This window comes from Rutidosis leptorrhynchoides, chromosome 4 (genome assembly GCF_046630445.1).
Source record: "Rutidosis leptorrhynchoides isolate AG116_Rl617_1_P2 chromosome 4, CSIRO_AGI_Rlap_v1, whole genome shotgun sequence".
Taxonomy (NCBI): domain Eukaryota; kingdom Viridiplantae; phylum Streptophyta; class Magnoliopsida; order Asterales; family Asteraceae; genus Rutidosis; species Rutidosis leptorrhynchoides.
Genome location: NC_092336.1, coordinates 470,207,769 through 470,234,167, shown reverse-complemented (window position 1 = coordinate 470,234,167; position 26,399 = coordinate 470,207,769). Strand labels below are relative to the sequence as shown.

Sequence of the window (26,399 nt, the reverse complement as noted above, 5' to 3'; positions counted from 1 at the left end):
CTTGTGTACTAGCTAGAATTATCTTCACAACCATCTTGTATCAAATTTATTGTGTGCTATATTTCATGCTATATGTAAAATAAGCGGTATTGTAAGTTTGTAAAATATTGTGTAAAAGTTTGAACGCGAAATATTATTATAATCAGTTTTTCATATAGAATTGTAGTAGTTGAATTGTATATTAGCTACTAAGTATGAACTTAACGGGCAGGTACTACCCGAATTTAAACTTATAAAACGCTAATATGAAGAAAAAGCTTTTATAAATGAGTTCATATTATGCTACGAAATACTATTAACTACTCTTAATATTCTGTATGATTAACTTGTTCCATTTGACTATTTTAAAGGAAATGGCACCGACTACTCGACACACTGTGAATATGAATGAAGAGGAATTCCGTACTTTTCTAGCTTCAAACATAGCCGCAGTACAGGCTGCGCTACATACCAACAATAACCTTGGATCTAACTGAAAGGACTCGTTCATATACATTATAAACGATTCACAATAGTTGATTACATCGCGAGGTATTTGACCTCTATATGATACATTTTACAAACATTGCATTCGTTTTTAAAAGACAAACTTTCTTTACAACGAAAGTTGACGGCATGCACACCATTTCATAATACATCCAACTATAATTGGCTTAATAATAATCTTGATGAACTCAATGACTCGAATGCAATGTCTTTAAAAATATGCCATGAATGACTCCAAGTAATATCCTTAAAATGAGCTAATGCACAGCGGAAGATTTCTTTAATACCTGAGAATAAACATGCTTTAAAGTGTCAACCAAAAGGTTGGTGAGTTCATAGGTTTATCATAACAATCATTTTAATATATTAATAGACTACAAGATTTCCATTTATAAATATATGTACACTCGCAAGTGTATAAAAGTATTCTATAAGTTGTAGGCACCCGGTAACAAGCCATAACGTTCATGTTTTACCCTCTGAAGTACACCAGATCAGGTGTGTTTAAAATAACCTCGAAGTACTAAAGCATCTCATAGTCAGGATGGGGTTTGTCAGGCCCAATAGATCTATCTTTAGGATTCGCGCCTACCGTACATAGACAAGTAGTTTAATGTTACCAAGCTAAGGGTATATTTCTGGTTTAAACCCACGTAGAATTAGTTTTAGTACTTGTGCCTATTTCGTAAAACATTTATAAAAACAGCGCATGTATTCTCAGTCCCAAAAATATATATATAAGGGAGCAAATGAAACTCACAATACTGTATTTCGTAGTAAAAATACATATAACGTCATTTAACAAGTGCAAGGTTGGCCTCGGATTCACGAACGTATCAATATTGAGATTCAATATTGCAGGAAAGTACGTAGACGCAACGGAGATGATAAACACTAGATTGACCTCGCGAGCATACCCATGAACCATACCCATCACCTCCATAGCTATAACCCATAATTTTCTTAGCTTCGACTCATTCAAAAAAACTATTTTGAAATCACTCGGACAGCACTCCGTCGTAATATTTTATATATACTAATAATATCTTGAAATAATACAGAGCAAATATATATATATATATAAATCGATTGAGAGAGTTTAGAGAAATATATTTTCAAGTTTCTATGAAATAATGAAACCTATTGAATTCTATTTATAATAGATTTTTGAATTATTAAAGTGAATTATTAAAGTATGAATTATTAAAGTGAATTATTAAAGTATGAATTATTAAAGTGAATTATTAAAGTATGAATTATTAAAGTGAATTATTAAAGTATGAATTATTAAAGTGAATTATTAAAGTTAAAGTAAAGTAAAAGTAAAGTAAAGGTAAAGTTAAAGTATAGTAAAAGTATAAAAACTATGTATGTATAATACGCGTATAAATATATATAATATTAATTTAAATCGTTATATATATTTAATGAAATAAAATATAAATATCGTTATATTTATTATACTGGTTAAGTAATGAGTTGTCAAAAGTGATTCTAGATATTTATAAAAGTTATATACGTTTTAATAATAAAGTTCTTTTTAAACTGAAAACGTCTTTGTACGTTTAAAAATAGATTAATAGAATATTATGGAAACCAATTCTCCACTAACTTTTGTCTAACTTTCGTAAATGACACTTTTTGTTTTTATTTATAAATAGCTTTACAAATTATTCTGAATATCGTTAAGAGGAATAGATTTTCTCAAATCATAGTGGACCTCTCAACAGAGACTTGTAATCATAATTCAATGTTTCTGATAATTCAATCATTTAATATATATTTTTTTGTCGAAAATCATATTGAAACAAATACGTTCGTGTAAAGTATTATACGTTTAATACTTTATTAATATTCTCAAGTTATAATATATATATACATATACATATCTATTTATATATAACGGTTCGTGACTCTTCGGAATTTGGTCGAGGTTATAATGAATGTATGAACACAGTTTAAAATTCTTGTGATTTAACTTAACAAACTTTGCTTATCGTGTCGGAATAATATAAAGATTAAAGTTTAAATTTGGTCAGAAATTTTCGGGTCGTCACAGTACTTACCCGTTAAAGAAATTTCGTCCCCGAAATTTGATAGAGGTCGTCATGACTAACAATGAGAATGTTATTATAACGATTATAGAGTTTTATCATGTTCAAGAAGAATGGATAAAATAATTCGATTACTCGAAGCGTGTGAGTGAAGTTATCGTAAATGAATGAAATAACATAATAGTGATTCGTCGTATCTTTTGACGTCATCACGATTGATCTCCGAAAAGAAAATCTTTGTAATCTATATTGGATTTGATTATTCGGCGATTAAGGAAATTATGATCCTCTTCGAATTAATGCGATTATCCATTTTGATTTCTCTGTCGGATATTTCACTATAAATCCAACTCATATGTTTTCTTACAACTCACACCTTCTCAACTCATATTTTAAAGTATTTGTCAATATGCTTCATCCAGTGCTGATTCTTGATATACTCCTCACTTTCATATCTGTCGCTCTTCTTTTTCATCTGCCTCAGGAAGAATCTATTTACTTCTACTATACTCTTGGTTTTATAGTGTTTTTAGTTCTCCCGTGTCTTTATATTGCTATATGCATTGATATATGCAGTTTGTGATTTCTGGGTTGTTGTTGGGTTTTATATCTTCCCTTATATTTCAAAGTCCTTGCTTCTTCTATAATCATTGTCATCCACAGTTAATGCTCTCTTCTATTTGCTATGATTTATACTCCCATTTCTAGTTCGGAGCTTTGTCCTTTAGTTTCTTCTTCTAGCAATTAAGCACCGCTTGTAATGGTCCAGAATTCGCAGATATAAATTTCGGAATGAACATTGTTAATGTTCTAGGAAGGAAATTGTAATGGCACGATCTTGACTTGTCAAATTACCAGAATACCTCGGAAAAGGCCGAATCATCAAGAAATATTTTCTTGATATTTAGAGATCAAAGAGAATATAAGAGTCGTGTAACATAGCACATGATGACGTTATGATCTGTGAATCATCATGTTCCATTTAGAAACTCAGCATGAATTACTGTAATATAATCACGTTGATCAAGTGTCATTATATTATACTAACTCATGCTTCAGCTCCCAACACTTTTTCAAGAATATTCCTATTTTAAACTCGAATGTTTCAGAATTTAGAAACTAAAATAGTTTCTTTTATGATATAATACAGATAGCGCGAAGAGGTAAATGATTTCAGATAAGAATAATTATAAAAATATCTTCAGAAGTATGGATGATATTTATAATGAAAGATACGATGATATCTTAGAATGTCTAATATCAGAGGATAATGAAGGATATTGTCCGCAGGGGTTTAGAGTCAGGAGCAAGGTATTCGTTAATGACTTTAGCAAGTAGTGAATCATTTGGATTCTTTGAAGGCAGGTTCAGCCTTTGTGATTTGTCCACAGCCTCCTTCATACTTTGCTCAATCCGTTTTCCAGTTCCAAAGCTTCTCTTTTTCTGAGCTTTGCCAATATACTATCCTTTATCATCTAACTTTTTACTGTTAAGGTCGTTTATAGTTTTTGCTGCTTCATCAACATTTTTCAAAATTTCGAGAACTGGTTCGCAGTTTAGGGTGTTTTTCAGAAATTTCTCATTCAAAGAATGTAATTCTTGGAGGTAGACGTTGTGTGTATATGTAATTGTTGATGTAGACATGCTGCGAGGTTTCAAAATACTGATTGCTGATTATCAATAATTGGTATGGCAATTCTTGTTATAAGGTACGAATGAGTATATGATAGGGTTTCGATAATTATAATGATTTTTTTTTTTTGAAAGTCAAAGATCAATGAAGTTGTTGGTAAGTTTATTGCTAATGTGGTGAATATAAACGATTCCCCGGTAACGTTGGCGAAAGGGCAACGTATCTATCGTGGTTATAATAAGACTGTTTTGATTGAGAAGTCGAAGATGACTTGTTGGAGCTGTGACAAAACTGTCTATTTTGAAACGGAATTGAAAAGTTATTTTAGCTAGTAAATGCCAAAGGGTCTAACACGGCTACGTGTCGAACTATGACTTGGGTTTTGAGAGTTTTTCAGGTGTATAACTGTGGGTAACATGTGGTTGGATCATCATCTCGATTGTTCCTTAGTTGAAGTGTCTTCAGGAATTTTGAAGGGTTTGAGCACATATTGTAATCGTTAATACATATGATGTTCTAACACAGTTTTGAAGTCAAAGTATAGCTTTGAAAGATATAGGAATCTAATAGTGATGATACTGGTTATATTTCGAATTGAATTATGCGATTTCAAAATCAGAATATGTAATTGAATTTGAATGAGTATGATTGTTTTGATTTATATGAAAGAATGGATATTGTTGTGAAAGTAGGGAGTATAGTTGATGATTGTTGAATCAGTTTCGAAAAACGTAATATATTAATTGTGAATTTATATATCTCTCGGGTATTACCTACCCGTTAAAAAAAATTTCACAATTAATATTTTGTACAAAAGAAGTTTATTACAGTCTTTATGAAAATATATGTGTATATTTTCTTTAGATGTAATATAGATTTAATGAGTTAATATTAAATTAAACTCATTTGTTTTATGGTTGGAACTAGAATTGAGTAATCCCTAAAACTTTATAAATTGCATAAGTATTTCTTCAATAATATTGAAATTATGAATCATTATTTTGTTATTTGTTGGTTTTCGTGAAATTCTTGTGAACTTCGCAAGGTACGAATGATGTTATTTGAAAAGTTTCGAGTACATCGATGATGAAAGTGTAAAATCAAACATATATTCGAATAATACACTTGATTTATTATGAATTGGATTTTTTTATTGAATTGAGATAGAGATTGTAATTAACGATGGTTAAGTTGCGGACGAAGGACGTACATCATTGCATATTTGTAATATGAATTAACTGAGTAGTTAAGATTCACACATAATAGCTTAGTACGGGAAGATTTATTATGGTTTAAAAATTTATACATATAAAATATACATATAAATCTTTCGATTGGAAATGAGTTAATACTTCATAACTCGTTGATACAATATATTTGTTGTTGATTCGTAATGATGTCCACAATGATTCTTGAACTGACAGAGTTTGTGATGTTACAGGTGCTGTTGATTCTGACAATACTGACGGCACTGACTGTCTTGATGATGCTACGGTCCTGTTGATGATGTTGGTAAAACAATTCTAGCTTGTAAATCGTACACCATTTTCGATCAAAGTTTCTACTCTACCATCTCCGTTCACTCATCCGATTTACGGTCAGAATTAAATAATCTCTAAGATTTTGGAGATTACATAACTGCCGCAGAGATATCTCTTCAATGAAGTTTATGAATCAATACTTCATCCTTTGTTGTTGTTGATATTCCTGGATATTTACAGGGCGTATGACGTTGATGTTTGAGATACATATTGTGATGTTGCGGTGTGGGATGTGGATGTTGTTGTTGGTGGTGGTGATGGTACTGTTGGTAATGCTGATGGTGGTACTGTTTATGCTAATGGTGCTGCTGCTGGTGTTTGTAACCTTTGCACCATATTCTCCAAAGCCACTACCCGAGCGCGAAGCTCGTTGACTTCTTCTATTACACCGGGGTGATTGTCGGTTCGGACGAGCGGATAAATAAAATCTAGAATTTGGTGTAGTATGTAATCGTGACGAGATACTCTAGAAATAAGAGAGAAAATGGTGTTTCGGATAGGTTCGCCGGTAAGTGCTTCAGGTTCTTCGCCAAGAGGACAATGTGGTGGATGGAAGGGATCACCTTCTTCTTGTCTCCAATGATTAAGGAGGCTACGAACCCATCCCCAATTCATCCAGAATAGATGATGACTAATTGGTTGATCCATTCCGGTCACACTGCTTTCGAAACTTGAGTGGGATTCCATTTCGGAATCCGAGGGACTTGAACTAATGACGAATTTCATTTCGTACGATTGAATAAAGAATTTTTCGATATGAAATGATTTTCCGGCTATCGGGTGGTATTCTAATTATATAGAGCAAAAGGTTTCGTAGATTACGGAGGAATTTACGAAATATGTCAGGCAAAGTTTACAGTAACAGATACGCTAAGATATGAATTAGCAGATACGCTAAGATATGAATTTTGTCTATACACTATTCATGCAATCAATGCAATAAGATGTGTCTAGATTAAGAATGATAAGCAGGTAATTTCCGACAAGAATGATGAGCAAAACTTTTGAAATGCAGACACGGTCGAAGTCCAGACTCACTAATGCATCCTAACGACTATCAGTTAGACACACTAATGCAGACCTGGTTCGCTAAGACCACCGCTCTGATACCAACTGAAAGGACCCGTTCATATACATTATAAACGATTCACAATAGTTGATTACATCGCGAGGTATTTGACCTCTATATGATACATTTTACAAACATTGCATTCGTTTTTAAAAGACAAACTTTCTTTACAACGAAAGTTAACGGCATGCACACCATTTCATAATACATCCAACTATAATTGGCTTAATAATAATCTTGATGAACTCAATGACTCGAATGCAACGTCTTTAAAAATATGCCATGAATAACTCCAAGTAATATCCTTAAAATGAGCTAATGCACAGCGGAAGATTTCTTTAATACCTGAGAATAAACATGCTTTAAAGTGTCAACCAAAAGGTTGGTGAGTTCATAGGTTTATCATAACAATCATTTTAATATATTAATAGACTACAAAATTTCCATTTATAAATATATGTACACTCGCAAGTGTATAAAAGTATTCTATAAGTTGTAGGCACCCGGTAACAAGCCTTAACGTTCATGTTTTACCCTCTGAAGTACACCAGATCAGGTGTGTTTAAAATAACCTCGAAGTACTAAAGCATCCCATAGTCAGGACGAGGTTTGTCAGGCCCAATAGATCTATCTTTAGGATTCGCGCCTACCGTACATAGACAAGTAGTTTAATGTTACCAAGCTAAGGGTATATTTCTGGTTTAAACCCACGTAGAATTAGTTTTAGTACTTGTGCCTATTTCGTAAAACATTTATAAAAACAGCGCATGTATTCTCAGTCCCAAAAATATATATAAAAGAGAGCAAATGAAACTCACAATACTGTATTTCGTAGTAAAAATACATATAACGTCATTTAACAAGTGCAAGGTTGGCCTCGGATTCACGAACGTATCAATATTGAGATTCAATATTGCAGGAAAGTACGTAGACGCAACGGAGATGATAAACACTAGATTGACCTCGCGAGCATACCCATGAACCATACCCATCACCTCCATAGCTATAACCCATAATTTTCTTAGCTTCGACTCATTCAAAAAAACTATTTTGAAATCACTCGGACAGCACTCCGTCGTAATATTTTATATATACTAATAATATCTTGAAATAATACAGAGCAAATATATATATATATATATATATATATATATATATATATATATATATATAAATCGATTGAGAGAGTTTAGAGAAATATATTTTCAAGTTTCTATGAAATAATGAAACCTATTGAATTCTATTTATAATAGATTTTTGAATTATTAAAGTGAATTATTAAAGTATGAATTATTAAAGTGAATTATTAAAGTATGAATTATTAAAGTGAATTATTAAAGTATGAATTATTAAAGTGAATTATTAAAGTATGAATTATTAAAGTATGAATTATTAAAGTGAATTATTAAAGTATGAATTATTAAAGTGAATTATTAAATTATGAATTATTAAAGTGAATTATTAAAGTATGAATTATTAAAGTGAATTATTAAAGTTAAAGTAAAGTAAAGGTAAAGTTAAAGTATAGTAAAAGTATAAAAACTATGTATGTATAATACGCGTATAAATATATATAATATTAATTTAAATCGTTATATATATTTAATGAAATAAAATATAAATATCGTTATATTTATTATACTGGTTAAGTAATGAGTTGTCAAAAGTGATTCTAGATATTTATAAAAGTTATATACGTTTTAATAATAAAGTTCTTTTTAAACTGAAAACGTCTTTGTACGTTTGAAAATAAATTAATAGAATATTATGGAAACCAATTCTCCACTAACTTTTGTCTAACTTTCGTAAATGACACTTTTTGTTTTTATTTATAAATAGCTTTACAAATTATTCCGAATATCGTTAAGAGGAATAGATTTTCTCAAATCATAGTGGACCTCTCAACAGAGACTTGTAATCATAATTCAATGTTTCTGATAATTCAATCATTTAATATATATTTTTTTTCGTCGAAAATCATATTGAAACAAATACGTTCGTGTAAAGTATTATACGTTTAATACTTTATTAATATTCTCAAGTTATAATATATATATACATATACATATCTATTTATATATAACGGTTCGTGAATCTTCGGAATTTGGTCGAGGTTATAATGAATGTATGAACACAGTTTAAAATTCTTGTGATTTAACTTAACAAACTTTGCTTATCGTGTCAGAATAATATAAAGATTAAAGTTTAAATTTGGTCGGAAATTTCCGGGTCGTCACACTAACAGTACAGGAAATCGTGTAGGATGCACCTACAAAGAATTCACTGCCTGCAAACCTTTGGAATTTGATGGAACCGAAGGACCGATCGGATTGAAACAGTGGACCGAGAAGGTCGAATTGGTGTTTGCCATAAGTAAGTGTACTGAAGAGGACAAAGTAAAGTACGCTACGCATACCTTCACAGGTTCTGCGTTAACATGGTGGAATACCTATCTAGAGCAAGTGGGACAAGACGATGCGTACGCACTACCGTGGTCAGCATTCAAGCACTTGATGAACGAGAAGTACCGTCCCAGAACCGAGGTCAATAAGCTCAAGACAGAACTTAGAGGGTTACGAACCCAAGGATTTAATATTAACACGTACGAAAGACGATTCACAGAATTCTGCCTATTGTGTCCGGGAGCATTCGAAGATGAGGAAGAGAAGATCGACGCGTTTGTGAAAGGATTACCGGAAAGAATCCAAGAAGATATAAGTTCACACGAGCTCGCCTCCATACAACAGGCATGTAGAATGGCTCACAAACTAGTGAAACAGATTGAAGAAAGAATTAAAGAACAGACTGCTGAAGAGGCCAATGTGAAGCAAGTCAAAAGAAAGTGGGAGTAAAACAGTGATAAGAATCACCAATACAACAATAACAGCAATTACAACAATAATCGCAACAATTATCCCAACAATCGCAACATAAATCACAACTACAACAAACGGCCCAACAACAACAACAACAACAACAACAACAACAACAACAGCAACTACAACAATCATCCCAACAATAATAATAACCGCAACAACAACAACAATCAGAAGCAGCTATGCCAAAGGTGTGAAAAGTATCACTCGGGGTTCTGCACCAAATTTTGCAACAAGTGTAAAAGAAATGGTCATAGCGCAGCGAAATGTGAGCTCTACGGACCAGGGGTTAATAGAACGAAAGGAACAAATGGTGTCGGAACGAGTAATGGCGGAGCAAGTAGTGTCGGAGCAAGTTATGCCAATGTAGTTTGTTATAAATGTGGAAAACCGGGCCACATTATTAGAAATTGCCCGAACCAGGAGAACACAAATGGACAAGGCCGCGGAAGAGTTTTCAATATTAATGCGGCAGAGGCACAAGAAGACCCGGAGCTTGTTACGGGTACGTTTCTTATTGACAATAAATCTGCTTACGTTTTATTTGATTCGGGTGCGGATAGAAGCTATATGAGTAGAGATTTTTGTGCTAAATTAAGTTGTCCATTGATGCCTTTGGATAGTAAATTTTTACTCGAATTAGCAAATGGTAAATTAATTTCAGCAGATAATATATGTCGGAATCGAGAAATTAAACTGGTTAGCGAAACATTTAAGATTGATTTAATACCAGTAGAGTTAGGGAGTTTTGATGTGATAATCGGTATGGACTGGTTGAAAGAAGTGAAAGCAGAGATCGTTTGTTACAAAAATGCAATTCGCATTATACGAGAAAAAGGAAAACCCTTAATGGTGTACGGAGAAAAGGGCAACACGAAGCTACATCTTATTAGTAATTTGAAGGCACAAAAACTAATAAGAAAAGGTTGTTATGCTGTTCTAGCACACGTCGAGAAAGTACAAACTGAAGAAAAGAGCATCAATGATGTTCCCATTGCAAAAGAATTTCCCGATGTATTTCCAAAAGAATTACCGGGATTACCCCCACATCGATCCGTTGAATTTCAAATAGATCTTGTACCATGAGCTGCACCAATAGCTCGTGCTCCTTACAGACTCACACCCAGCAAGATGAAAGAACTGCTAAGCCAATTACAAGAACTTTTAGAGCGTGGTTTCATTCGACCAAGCACATCACCGTGGGGAGCTCCTGTTTTGTTTGTCAAGAAGAAAGATGGTACATTCAGGTTGTGTATTGACTACCGAGAGTTGAACAAACTTACCATCAAGAACCGCTACCCACTACCGAGAATCGATGACTTATTTGATCAACTACAAGGCTCGTCTGTTTATTCAAAGATTGACTTACGTTCCGGGTATCATCAAATGCGGGTGAAAGAAGATGATATTCCAAAGACTGCTTTCAGAATACGTTACGGTTATTACGAGTTTATGGTCATGCCGTTTGGTTTAACTAATGCACCAGCTGTGTTCATGGACCTTATGAACCGAGTGTGTGGACCATACCTTGACAAGTTTGTCATTGTTTTCATTGATGACATACTTATTTACTCAAAGAATGACCAAGAACACGGTGAACATTTGAGAAAGGTGTTAGAAGTATTGAGGAAGGAAGAATTGTACGCTAAGTTTTCAAAGTGTGCATTTTGGTTGGAAGAAGTTCAATTCCTCGGTCACATAGTGAACAAAGAAGGTATTAAGGTGGATCCGACAAAGATAGAAACTGTTGAAAAGTGGGAAACCCCAAAAACTCCGAAACACATACGCCAGTTTTTAGGACTAGCTGGTTACTACAGAAGGTTCATCCAAGACTTTTCCAGAATAGCAAAACCCTTGACTGCATTAACGCATAAAGGGAAGAAATTTGAATGGAATGATGAACAAGAGAAAGCGTTTCAGTTATTAAAGAAAAAGCTAACTACGGCACCTATATTGTCATGGCCTGAAGGGAATGATGATTTTGTGATTTATTGTGACGCATCAAAGCAAGGTCTCGGTTGTGTATTAATGCAACGAACGAAGGTGATTTCTTATGCGTCTAGACAATTGAAGATTCACGAACAAAATTATACGACGCATGATTTGGAATTAGGCGCGGTTGTTTTTGCATTAAAGACTTGGAGGCACTACTTATATGGGGTCAAAAGTATTATATATACCGACCACAAAAGTCTTCAACACATATTTAATCAGAAACAACTGAATATGAGGCAGCGTAGGTGGATTGAATTATTGAATGATTACGACTTTGAGATTCGTTACCACCCGGGGAAGGCAAATGTGGTAGCCGATGCCTTGAGCAGGAAGGACAGAGAACCCATTCGAGTAAAATCTATGAATATAATGATTCATAATAACCTTACTACTCAAATAAAGGAGGCGCAACAAGGAGTTTTAAAAAAGAGAAATTTAAAGGATGAAATACCCAAAGGATCGGAGAAGCATCTTAATATTCGGGAAGACGGAACCCGGTATAGGGCTGAAAGGATTTGGGTACCAAAATTTGGAGATATGAGAGAAATGGTACTTAGAGAAGCTCATAAAACCAGATACTCAATACATCCTGGAACGGGGAAGATGTACAAGGATCTCAAGAAACATTTTTGGTGGCCGGGTATGAAAGCCGATGTTGCTAAATACGTAGGAGAATGTTTGACGTGTTCTAAGGTCAAAGCTGAGCATCAGAAACCATCAGGTCTACTTCAATAACCCGAAATCCTGGAATGGAAATGGGAAAACATTACCATGGATTTCATCACTAAATTGCCAAGGACTGCAAGTGGTTTTGATACAATTTGGGTAATAGTTGATCGTCTCATCAAATCAGCACACTTCCTGCCAATAAGAGAAGATGACAAGATGGAGAAGTTAACACGACTGTATTTGAAGGAAGTCATCTCCAGACATGGAATACCAATCTCTATTATCTCTGATAGGGATGGCAGATTTATTTCAAGATTCTGGCAGACATTACAGCAAGCATTAGGAACTCGTCTAGACATGAGTACTGCCTATCATCCACAAACTGATGGGCAGAGCGAAAGGACGATACAAACGCTTGAAGACATGCTACGAGCATGTGTTATTGATTTCGAAAACAGTTAGGATCGACATCTACCGTTAGCAGAATTTTCCTACAACAACAGCTACCATTCAAGCATTGAGATGGCGCCGTTTGAAGCACTTTATGGTAGAAAGTGCAGGTCTCCGATTTGTTGGAGTGAAGTGGGGGATAGACAGATTAGGGTCCGGAGATTATACAAGAAACTATCGAGAAGATCATCCAAATTCAACAACGGTTGAAAACTGCCCAAAGTCGACAAAAGAGCTACGCTGACATTAAAAGAAAAGATATAGAATTTGAAATTGGAGAGATGGTCATGCTTAAAGTTGCACCTTGGAAAGGCGTTGTTCGATTTGGTAAACGAGGGAAATTAAATCCAAGGTATATTGGACCATTCAAGATTATTGATCGTGTCGGACCAGTAGCTTACCGACTTGAGTTACCTCAACAACTCGCGGCTGTACATAACACTTTCCACGTCTCGAATTTGAAGAAATGTTTTGCTAAAGAAGATCTCACCAATCCGTTAGATAAAATCCAAATCAACGAAAAACTTCAATTCATCGAAGAACCCGTCGAAATAATGGATCGTGAGGTTAAAAGACTTAAGCAAAACAAGATACCAATTGTTAAGGTTCGATGGAATGCTCGTAGAGGACCCGAGTTCACCTGGGAGCGTGAAGATCAGATGAAGAAGAAATACCCGCATCTATTTCCAGAAGATTCGTCAACACCTTCAACAGCTTAAAATTTCGGGACGAAATTTATTTAACGGGTAGGTACTGTAGTGACCCGAACTTTTTCATGTTTATATCTATTAATTGAGATTGATATTTACGTGATTAAATGTTCCAACATGTTAAGCAATCAAACTTGTTAAGACTTGATTAATTGAAATATGTTTCATATAGACAATTGACCACCCAAGTTGACCGGTGATTCACGAACGTTAAAACTTGTAATAACTATATGATGACATATATATGGATATATATATATATATATATATATATATATATATATATATATATATATATATATATATATATATATATATATATATATATATATATATATAGTTAACATGATACTATGATAAGTAAACATATCATTAAGTATATTAACAATGAACTACATATGTAAAAACAAGACTACTAACTTAATGATTTTTAAACGAGACATATATGTAACGATTATCGTTATAAAGACATTTAATGTATATATATCATATTAAGAGATATTCAGACATGATAATATCATGATAATATAATAATTTAAAATCTCATTTGATATTTTAAACATTGGGTTAACAACATTTAACAAGATCGTTAACCTAAAGGTTTCAAAACAACACTTACATGTAACGACTAACGATGACTTAACGACTCAGTTAAAATGTATATACATGTAGTGTTTTAATATGTATTTATACACTTTTGAAAGACTTCAATACACTTATCAAAATACTTCTACTTAACAAAAATGCTTACAATTACATCCTCGTTCAGTTTCATCAACAATTCTACTCGTATGCACCCGTATTCGTACTCGTACAATACACAGCTTTTAGATGTATGTACTATTGGTATATATACTCCAATGATCAGCTCTTAGCAGCCCATGTGAGTCACCTAACACATGTAGGAACCATCATTTGGCAACTAGCATGAAATATCTCATAAAATTACAAAAATATGAGTAATCATTCATGACTTATTTACATGAAAACAAAATTACATATCCTTTATATCTAATCCATACACCAACGACCAAAAACACCTACAAACACTTTCATTCTTCAATTTTCTTCATCTAATTGATCTCTCTCAAGTTCTATCTTCAAGTTCTAAGTGTTCTTCATATATTCTACAAGTTCTAGTTACATAAAATCAAGAATACTTTCAAGTTTGCTAGCTCACTTCCAATCTTGTAAGGTGATCATCCAACCTCAATAAATCTTTGTTTCTTACAGTATGTTATCATTCTAATACAAGGTAATAATCATATTCAAACTTTGGTTCAATTTCTATAACTAAAACAATCTTATTTCAAGTGATGATCTTACTTGAACTTGTTTTCGTGTCATGATTCTGCTTCAAGAACTTCGAGCCATCCAAGGATCCGTTGAAGCTAGATCCATTTTTCTCTTTTCCAGTAGGTTTATCCAAGGAACTTAAGGTAGTAATGATGTTCATAACATCATTCGATTCATACATATAAAGCTATCTTATTCGAAGGTTTAAACTTGTAATCACTAGAACATAGTTTAGTTAATTCTAAACTTGTTCGCAAACAAAAGTTAATCCTTCTAACTTGACTTTTAAAATCAACTAAACACATGTTCTATATCTATATGATATGCTAACTTAATGATTTAAAACCTGGAAACACGAAAAACACCGTAAAACCGGATTTACGCCGTCGTAGTAACACCGCGGGCTGTTTTGGGTTAGTTAATTAAAAACTATGATAAACTTTGATTTAAAATTTGTTATTCTGAGAAAATGATTTTTATTATGAACATGAAACTATATCAAAAAATTATGGTTAAACTCAAAGTGGAAGTATGTTTTCTAAAATGGTCATCTAGACGTCGTTCTTTCGACTGAAATGACTACCTTTACAAAAACGACTTGTAACTTATTTTTCCGACTATAAACCTATACTTTTTATGTTTAGATTCATAAAATAGAGTTCAATATGAAACCATAGCAATTTGATTCACTCAAAACGGATTTAAAATGAAGAAGTTATGGGTAAAACAAGATTGGATAATTTTTCTCATTTTAGCTACGTGAAAATTGGTAACAAATCTATTCCAACCATAACTTAATCAACTTGTATTGTATATTATATAATCTTGAGATACCATAGACACGTATACAATGTTTCGACCTATCATGTCGACACATCTATATATGTTTCGGAACAACCATAGACACTCTATATGTGAATGTTGGAGTTAGCTATACAGGGTTGAGGTTGATTCCAAAATATATATAGTTTGAGTTGTGATCAATACTGAGATACGTATACACTGGGTCGTGGATTGATTCAAGATAATATTTATCGATTTATTTCTGTACATCTAACTGTGGAAAACTAGTTGTAGGTTACTAACGAGGACAGCTGACTTAATAAACTTAAAACATCAAAATATATTAAAAGTGTTGTAAATATATTTTGAACATACTTTGATATATATGTATATATTGTTATAGGTTCGTGAATCAACCAGTGGCCAAGTCTTACTTCCCGACGAAGTAAAAATCTGTGAAAGTGAGTTATAGTCCCACTTTTAAAATCTAATATTTTTGGGATGAGAATACATGCAGGTTTTATAAATGATTTACAAAATAGACACAAGTACGTGAAACTACATTCTATGGTTGAATTATCGAAATCGAATATGCCCCTTTTTATTAAGTCTGGTAATCTAAGAATTAGGGAACAGACACCCTAATTGACTTGAATCCTAAAGATAGATCTATCGGGCCCAACAAGCCCCATCCAAAGTACCGGATGCTTTAGTACTTCGAAATTTATATCATATCCGAAGGGTGTCCCGGAATGATGGGGATATTCTTATATATGCATCTTGTTAATGTCGGTTACCAGGTGTTCACCATATGAATGATTTTTATCTCTATGTATGGGATGTATATTGAAATATGAAATCTTGTGGTCTATTATTATGATTTGATATATATAGGTTAAACCTATAACTCACCAACATTTTTGTTGACGTTTTAAGCATGTTTATTCTCAGGTGATTATTAAGAGCTTCCGCTGTCGCATACTTAAATAAGGACGAGATTTGGAGTCCATGCTTGTATGATATTGTGTAAAAACTGCATTCAAGAAACTTATTTTGTTGTAACATATTTGTATTGTAAACCATTATGTAATGGTCGTGTGTAAACAGGATATTTTAGATTATCATTATTTGATAATCTACGTAAAGCTTTTTAAAACCTTTATCTATGAAATAAAGGTTATGGTTTGTTTTAAAAATGAATGCAGTCTTTGAAAAACGTCTCATATAGAGGTCAAAACCTCGCAACGAAATCAATTAATATGGAACGTTTTTAATCAATAAGAACTGGACATTTCTCCTTAAGTGCTTTTTCTTTAGACTAAGATTTAGGTGCTTTAGAATTTTGCGACGCCTTTTTAAGTTTTAGTTTCTTTTTAAGATATTGCCATTTAGAATATAGTTTTACTTGTAAGCTTTAATATTTTTAGACGCAACTTTTAATTTTTAGTTTTTAGTTCCTTTTTAAGTTTCAACACGCTACTTTCTTATTTTTATTTTCGACACCTTTTACCTATGTATCAATCATCACTCCAATTAGTAATCTCAATTTACAATTTTAATTTTAAGTTAGTGATAGTAATAAGGTTGGGTTAGTCGAGTGTTTTTAAGTTCTATAAGTCATTTTTTTTTATTTCTTATTTTTTTGACGCCTTTTATTTTTCGATCTTTTCTTTTTCGACCTTTTTCGACGCGCTCTTTTTCTTTCTTATTTCTCGCTATTCTAGTTTTTAGGACTTAGAATTTTCTCTACTTCTTATCTAAATTTCTTAAAATTACGAAAATTTATTTTAAGTGGTTAAATTGATAGACATCAAAATTTTCTGGTTCGTAGTAATAGTTGGATTTGTACGTGGACCGGGTTATTGGAGCCAAACAGTACTCAATTATATTGAGACCAAACGAATCCTGCCCCTCTGCTGCATCTTTTGGCTATTCGAAACGTGAGCAAAATCAGAAAAGTCTATTAATTGGATAACTTATATAATTTTTCTTTCCTTTTTAAAAACTAATAGGATATTCAGTGAATGTATCGAGCAAGACGTTCACCACCTTTTGTACGTTCACCACCTGTAACTAGATCAAGACATTTAGCAAATATTACCGCCGTTGATTTTTCTTTAGAATCGTCATCCAGTCGACCAAGTACTCCAATTCAAATTTCCGATAATCCATTTTTTGAACCCGACCTCACAATTGAGAATCCGAAGAATATTCAGGGACAATTCATAGATCCTGAACCATTAATTTTTCCTCCGGAACCACCAATCATTCAAACAGAGATTGTTGAGGAACGAACCATTAAATCAGAATCTTCTAGTGATTCAGATTCAACATATTCAATTATGGAAAATCTGGAACCTTTAAGTATGGAAGACCGAATGAGAGCTAAACGTACTGGCCAAGGTCACACAATTACTCATCCAGACATTAATGCGCCAGATTATGAAATCAAAGGACAAATTCTACACATGGTGACTAATCAATGCCAATTTAGTGGTGCGCCGAAGGAAGATCCAAACGAACATCTTCGTACCTTTAATAGGATCTGCACACTATTTAAAATAAGAGAAGTAGAGGATGAACAGATATATCTCATGTTATTTCCCTGTACTTTAAAGGGAGAAGCCAAAGATTGATTGGAATCGTTACCTGAAGGGGCGATTGATACATGGGACGTTTTAGTTGAAAATTTTCTTAAACAATTCTTTCCGGCATCTAAAGCCGTAAGACTTCAAGGAGAAATTGTTACGTTCACACAGAAACCGAATGAAACTCTATATGAGGCGTGGACAAGATTTGGAAAGTTATTAAGAGGATGTCCGCAACATGGTTTAGACACCTGTCAAATAGTACAAATATTCTACCAAGGATGCAACATCACTACAAGGAAAGACATTGATATAGCAGCTGGTGGTTCTATTATGAAGAAAACCGAAACTGATGCTTATAAAATTATTGATAACACTGCTTCCCACTCACATGAGTGGCATCAAGAAAAAGATATCATTAAATCATCTAAAGCAGCTAGAGCCGATTCTAGCCATGACTTAGATTCCATTTCTGCAAAGATAGATGCTGTCGAGAGACGAATGGAAAAGAAGACTAAAGATATCCACTCAATACGAATTAGTTGTGAGCAGTGTGGAGGACCACATTTGACAAAAGATTGTCTCAGTATTGAATTAACAATAGAACAAAGAGAGAATATTTCATACATAAACCAAAGGCCTGGAAATAATTATCAGAATAATTATCAACCGCCAAGACCGATCTACAATCAAAACCAGAACTATAACCGAAAAATTCCATACAACAACCAACAAGGTCCTAGTAATCAACAAGTATCCAATAAAACTTACAATCAGCAAAGACCTAATTTTCAAAACAAACCACCACAAACCGATGATAAAAAGCAAAATTTATAAGATATGATGACAAAGCTAGTTGAAACTCAAACTCAGTTTTTCACATCTCAGAAACAAACGAATGAACAAAATGCTCAAGCATTTAGAAATCAACAAGCTTCTATTCAAAACTTGGAACAAGAAGTAAGTAACCTAGCAAGGTTAATAGGTGAAATAAAACCGGGAAGTTTACCTAGTGATACAAATGCTAACCCCCGGAATGAAACAGCTAAATCCATTACCACAAGAAGTGGTACAACACTTAAACCATCTGAAATACCTGTAACTTCTGATGAAACTATTCCTACTCCACAAGAATCACAACCTGATCAAGATAAGGAAAAAGAACCGGTAGTTGAAAAGGTTAATGAAGATAACACAGTTAAGGCTAAACCTTATGTTAAACCATACCAACCACCACTTCCTTACCCGAGTAAAATGAAAAAAGAAAAACTTGAAACCGAGCAATCCAAATTCTTGGATATGTTTAAACAGATAAATGTAAATCTTCCTTTCATTGATGTGATTTCAGGAATGCCTAGATATGCTAAATTTCTGAAAGATCTAATCTCAAATAGAAAGAAAATGGAAGAACTCTCGGCTGTTACTATGAATGCTAATTGTTCAGCAGTGCTGTTGAATAAGATACCAGAAAAACTATCTGATCCAGGAAGTTTCACAATTCCATGTTTTCTGGGTAGTCTTAGTTCAATAGAAGCATTAGCAGACTTAGGTGCTAGTATAAATTTAATGTCGTATTCACTATACGCTAAACTAGACCTTGGAGAATTGAAACCAACAAGAATAAGCATACAACTAGCCGATCGATCAATAAAATATCCTAGAGGGATAATGGAGAACATGCTAGTTAAAGTTGGTACTTTAGTATTTCCATTAGATTTTGTTGTTCTGGACATGGAAGAAGATTCTCAAGTTCCTCTCATATTAGGAAGACCATTCTTAAACACGGCTAAAGCAATGATAGTCGTGTTTGGTAAGAAATTGACCCTAAGTATAGAGGACGAGAGTGTTACCTTTTCAGTTGATAGAGCAATGCAACAACCGTAATCTGCAGATGATACATGCTATTATATTCAAACTATAGACTCACATGCAGAATTGTTAGAAGAATTTCCAGAATTACAAGGAATAGAAGAATGTTCTTTAGGAGAAAGTACTGAACCAATTGATGAAGCTGAAATGTTAGCTACACTAATGGCTAATTGATATGAACCAACAACAGAAGAAATTCAAATGCTAAAAGAAGAAGACAGATATCGATATAAATCATAGATAGAAGAACCACCGACATTAGAGTTAAAGCCACTTCCAAACCATTTGGAATACGCTTATTTACATGGTGAATCTGAATTACCTGTAATAATATCGTCTTCTCTTACTGAAAATGAAAAATCTCAACTCATTTCTGTGTTGAAAGCTCATAAACCAGCCATTGCATGGAAGATTCATGATATTAAAGGAATAAGTCCTTCGTATTGCACACATAAAATCCTTATGGAAGAAGGTCATAAAACGTATGTGCAACGCCAACGAAGACTAAATCCTAATATGCAAGATGTTGTTAAAAAAGAAATAATTAAACTGCTAGATGCAGGTTTAATTTATCCAATTTCTGATAGTCCATGGGTAAGCCCAGTTCAATGCGTGCCTAAGAAGGGTGGCATGACTGTCATTACAAATGAGAAAAATGAACTTATTCCTACTAGGACTGTAACAGGATGGCGTGTTTGTATTGATTATAGAAAATTAAATGACGCCACCAGAAAAGATCACTTTCCCTTACCTTCCATTGATCAAATGTTGGAAAGATTAGCCGAAAATAGTTACTATTGTTTTCTTGATGGTTTTTCCGGATATTTTCAAATTCCAATAGCACCCGAGGACCAAGAGAAAACCACGTTCACGTGCCCTTATGGTACTTTTGCTTACAAACGCATGCCATTTGGACTTTGCAACGCCCCTGCAACCTTTCAAAGGTGCATGATGGCGATTTTTCACGACATGATAGAAGAATGCATGGAAGTTTTCATGGATGACTTTTCAGTCTTCGGTGATACTTTTGAATCATGTCTAGTTAATCTGGAACGAATGCTTATTAGATGCGAACAATCAAATCTAGTACTTAATTGGGAGAAATGCCATTTCATGGTTAAAGAAGGCATCGTTCTTGGACATAAAATTTCAAAAGAAGGAATTGAAGTGGATAGAGCTAAAGTAGATGTAATTGCTAAACTTCCACATCCCACCAATGTTAGAGGAGTTCGGAGTTTTCTAGGGCATGCCAGTTTTTACCGACGTTTCATAAAAGATTTTTCTAAAATTGCCACTCCTATGAATAAACTCCTAGAAAAGGATGCTCCATTCATCTTTTCAGATGAATGCATCAAATCTTTTAATATTCTTAAAGAGAAACTCACTAATGCGCCGATCATGATAACACCAAATTGGAATCTACCGTTTGAACTTATGTGCGATGCAAGTGATTTTGCAATGGGAGCCGTTTTAGGACAAAGGATTGAAAAACGATTTCAACCTATATATTATGCTAGTAAGACATTACAAGGAGCACAAACGAATTACATAACTACTGAAAAAGAACTCCTTGCTATTGTCTTTGCTTTTGACAAATTTCGTTCATATCTCGTTCTAGCAAAAACGGTGGTCTATACTGACCATTCTGCTCTTAGATACCTATTTTCGAAACAAGATGCTAAACCACGATTAATCCGTTAGATCTTACTCTTAGAAGAATTCGATATTGAAATCCGAGATAAAAGAGGAGCAGAAAATCTCGCCGCTGATCATCTTTCTCGTTTTGAAAATCCCGACTTAGAAGTTCTAAATGAATCGGCCATACAAGACAACTTTCCTGATGAATATCTATTGAAGATAGATTATAATGAAATTCCATGGTTTGCAGACTATGCAAACTACTTAGTATGTGGATTCCTTGAAAAAGGATTGTCGTACCAAAAACGAAAGAAATTCTTTAGTGATATATGTGACGACCCGGAAAATTTCCACTAATTTTAAACCAAACTCTTGATACAATATTATATTTTTGGACACGACAAGAAAAGTCTGTTAGGTTGAGTCTCAAAAAGTTTGAACTGTTTTTATTCAATTGATCTTCGACTGCTCTCGACGATTCACGAACCACTATTTGTAAATAGATAAATATATATTTAAATATATGAATTTGAAATATAAATTGAAATATTATATGACGTAATTGTTAGAATTAATAATGTAAAATAAAATAATATATAATAACTATTATTTAAAAGGTATCTATATATATAAATAAAGTATATTGAATACATATGTATTTTCGAATTTATTTTGTAATTCCAAAAATGAGTTCTATAAATTTTAGGCTTATTAAAAATGTATTTAGGAACTATTTATTAAGTTTTAACAATTTTAATATTTTACCCAGAAATGAGAGGGACAGTTGATGTATTTTTATTTAACAAATTAAGGATTGAATTTTATACCATAATGACAAAAATAAATAAATATAGTTAATATAAAAATTTGGGATTTTTCTGAGTACTTTTATCCACTACTAATTATCAACGGGGCACGATATAATATTCGAATTCAACTGTCGGCAGCTTTATTACACGTTTGATAAAATCATTTAATATTTTAATATTTTAATATATTATATGGTGCATGATTCATCAAAATTCTGTATACATGTGATGTTCTCAAATGCAATTAGTGATACTTCACTGTATTTGTTTTGTTTTAATTTCTTTCTTCACTGAATTCATATCTATATAAACATATACATTGAATACGCATTTATATCTATCAACACTTTTCTCTTTTTTCTTTGTTCCATCGATCAAAAACTACAACCGAATGAACCATCCATCGTGAAACACCACCTTGCACCACCACTTTCAACCCTATCCGCCATCTCCACTTCATCTTCATCATCCGTCTACACCCACACCATCAAAACCATGGTCATCCTTCTCCTTATGTGACACTCGACAACAAACAAACACTACCCTCTCGCCACCTTCTCTCTTGTTAAAATCTCCACAACCGCCACCATGAACGTTTCCCCCAATATTTCTCATTTTCCATCATGAACCACTAACATCATCACTCATTAAACACTTACTGTTACTTGGTTCCTTCAGTATTAATTCTGTTCACGATTTCTATTTTATGCGAATACCATCACAAAGCTACCATTTTTTTAACTGATGTTTACAGCCGGGAAAGCTTCAATTGTTCGAATCATACTGTACAGCTCGCAAACCACCACCGTCGGCTGCCAGACTGTCTATATATATATATATATATATATATATATATATATATATATATATATATATATATATATATATATATATATATATTCTTTGCTGTTATTCGACAATCAAACCAAGTTGTTTGATGTTTCGATTACTGCTCCTATCTCAATTAATAAAACGTGACTGATTGTTGATGGTGACAAACGATTAGAATGATGTTAAATTATGATGGTGAATGGCTGTGATGATATATGATAATGATATTATAAAAAAAAAAGAAGCGACAGACTGTAGCACTTGTGGTGTTTGATCCTTGGTGTGTACCGAATCTTTTTAACATAAAAAAAAAGGAGTAGCCGGTGGACTTTTGTAATAGAATTAGGATATCGAGTCCATTGGCTTATCTTTGGGTCGATGGACTGATGAGTTTGGCCGATATGTATTTGGGCTTTTAATTTGTTTGGTGGGCCGAGACCCATATTATTCTTGGTGGGCTGGATTCAAAAGAATCTGATAGAGAAGAAGATGGAAACACAAAATTTCGGGTTATATAGATTAAACCAAGAATTATTACAAAAATAACCAAACAGCTCAATGGTAAAGGAGGTGGTGGGTTTAGCGAGAGGTCGCGGGTTCGAGTCCCGTTCCGGGCATTTATTTTTAGAAGCTAGTTTTAAGGTAGTATTTCAATTATTATTATTAACATTATTGCTATTATTAATTATTATATTTATTATATTATTACAAATATTAAAAATATAATTATTAGCATCATTATTTTATTATTATTATTATTAGTATTAATTATTAGTAAAATTAACATTTTTATTAAAAAGTATTATTTTTATTAAAGTTATCATTTTATCATTTGTACTAAAATTATTATTTTTAACTTTATTATCATTATTATTATTATTTTTATCATTACTAATATTATTTTAGTATTATTATACTTTTAACAAAACAAACGATATGTATATATATATATATATATATATATATATATATACAAAATATATATTTAATACATATAACATAACAGAATTTATATTTTTAATTATTTTAAATATATAAAATGAATATATGGAACCTATAGGTTATTAATATAAAAATGATATTACTAATAAGCTTATATATATATATATATATATATATATATATATATATATATATATATATATATATATATATATATATATATATATAGAAATTGTTCGATTACAATTATATGTGTTAATATATATACAAATGATATAGGTTCGTGAATCCGAGACCAACCCTATACTTGTTCAGTGACGTCATATGTATTTTTACTACAAAATACAGTAAAGTGAGTTTCATTTGCTCCCTTTTTAATTGCTTTTGCAATATATATTTTTGGGCTGAGAATACATGCGCTGTTTTATAAATGTTTTACGAAGTAGGCACAAGTACTAAAACTAATTCTATGTGGGTTTAAACCAGAAATATACCCTTAGCTTGGTAACATTAAACTACTTGTCTATGTACGGTAGGCGCGAATCCTAAAGATAGATCTATTGGGCCTGACAAACCCCATCCTGACTATGGGATGCTTTAGTACTTCGAGGTTATTTTAAACACACCTGATCTGGTGTACTTCAGAGGGTAAAACATGAACGTTAAGGCTTGTTACCGGGTGCCCACAGCTTATAGAATACTTTTATACACTTGCGAGTGTACATATATTTATAAATGGAAATCTTGTGGTCTATTAATATATTGAAATGATTATCATGATAAACCTATGAACTCACCAACCTTTTGGTTGACACTTTTAAGCATGTTTATTCTCAGGTACGATTTAAGTCTTCCGCTGTGCATTTGCTCAATCTAAAAGATATTACATGGAGTCGTTCAAGGCATATAGAGTTCAGTACCTCGCAATGGGACCATATGTTGAAGACTTCGTCCAGGTGGATAAGGACGGGTCTTTACAGGTGGTATCAGAGTGTTGGTCCTAGCGAACCAGGTCTTGCATTAGTGTGTCTAACTGATAGTTGTTAGGATGCATTAGCGAGTCTGGACTTCGACCTTAGCTGCATATTATAAGTATTGTTTATCATTCTTAGTGGAAAATTACCTGCTTATCATTTCTAAGTCTAGACACGACTTCCTGCACTTATTTGATAGATAGTGTACAGAAAAACTCATATTTTAGCATATCTGCTAATTCATATCTTAGCGTATCTGTTACTGTAGACTTTATCTGACATGTTTCCTTAAATCCCTTCGTAATCTACGGGATCTTCTGTACTATGTATAGGTATTCTATATAATTAGAATATCATCCGATATCCGAAAATCATTTCATATCGAAAAATCCTTTATTCACTCGTACGCAATGGAACTCACCACTAGTTCAAGTCTCTCGGATTCTGATATGGAATTTCACCTAAGCTCCGGAAGCAGTGTCACCAGAATGGATCACCCAGTCATCCATCCCCAATTCATTTGATGGGTTCATAGTCGACTGAATCATTGGAGGCAAGAAGAAGGTGATCCTTTCCACCAACCGAATTCACCTCTTGACGAAGAACCTGAAGCACTTATCAGCGAACCAGTCCGAAAAATCATTTTCACCCTCATTTCCCAAATATCTCTCCACGATTATATTCTATCTAAAATTCTAAACCTTATTCATTCGCTCATTCTTACTGACAATCATCCCGGAGTAATCGAAGAAGTTGACGAACTTCGCGCTCGAGTAATTAATTTGGAAAACGTGGTGCAAGACCTACCAGCTTCAGCAACAGCACCGGAAACACCAGTACCACCAACAACCTAAGTTTCAATATCACACGCCACAACATCTCGTTCCGTACCTCGAGTATAATCATCGTTCTACGTATCGTTCTACATCAATTATCTTCGTTCATTATGGCGATTATGTGATCTCTAATGTTTTAGAGATTATATATTCTTGTTCTAATGTAAAACAAATGAGTTTAATATTATATTAACTCATTAAATCCATGATTACATCTGAAGAAAATATATATGCAAGTATATTTTCATAAATATTGTAATTAAAAATTCTTTTGTACAAACTGTTAATGGCGAAAATATTTTAACGGGTAGGTAATACCCGAAGAATATTTAGATTTCACATTAATCAGT

At 33.0% G+C, this 26,399-nt stretch overlaps 1 pseudogene; it reads right to left on the bottom strand.

Annotated features, from left to right (window-relative positions):
• Positions 1–26,399, bottom strand: part of LOC139842284 (rhamnogalacturonan I rhamnosyltransferase 4-like) — a 235,488-nt pseudogene that overhangs the window by 50,777 nt on the left and 158,312 nt on the right.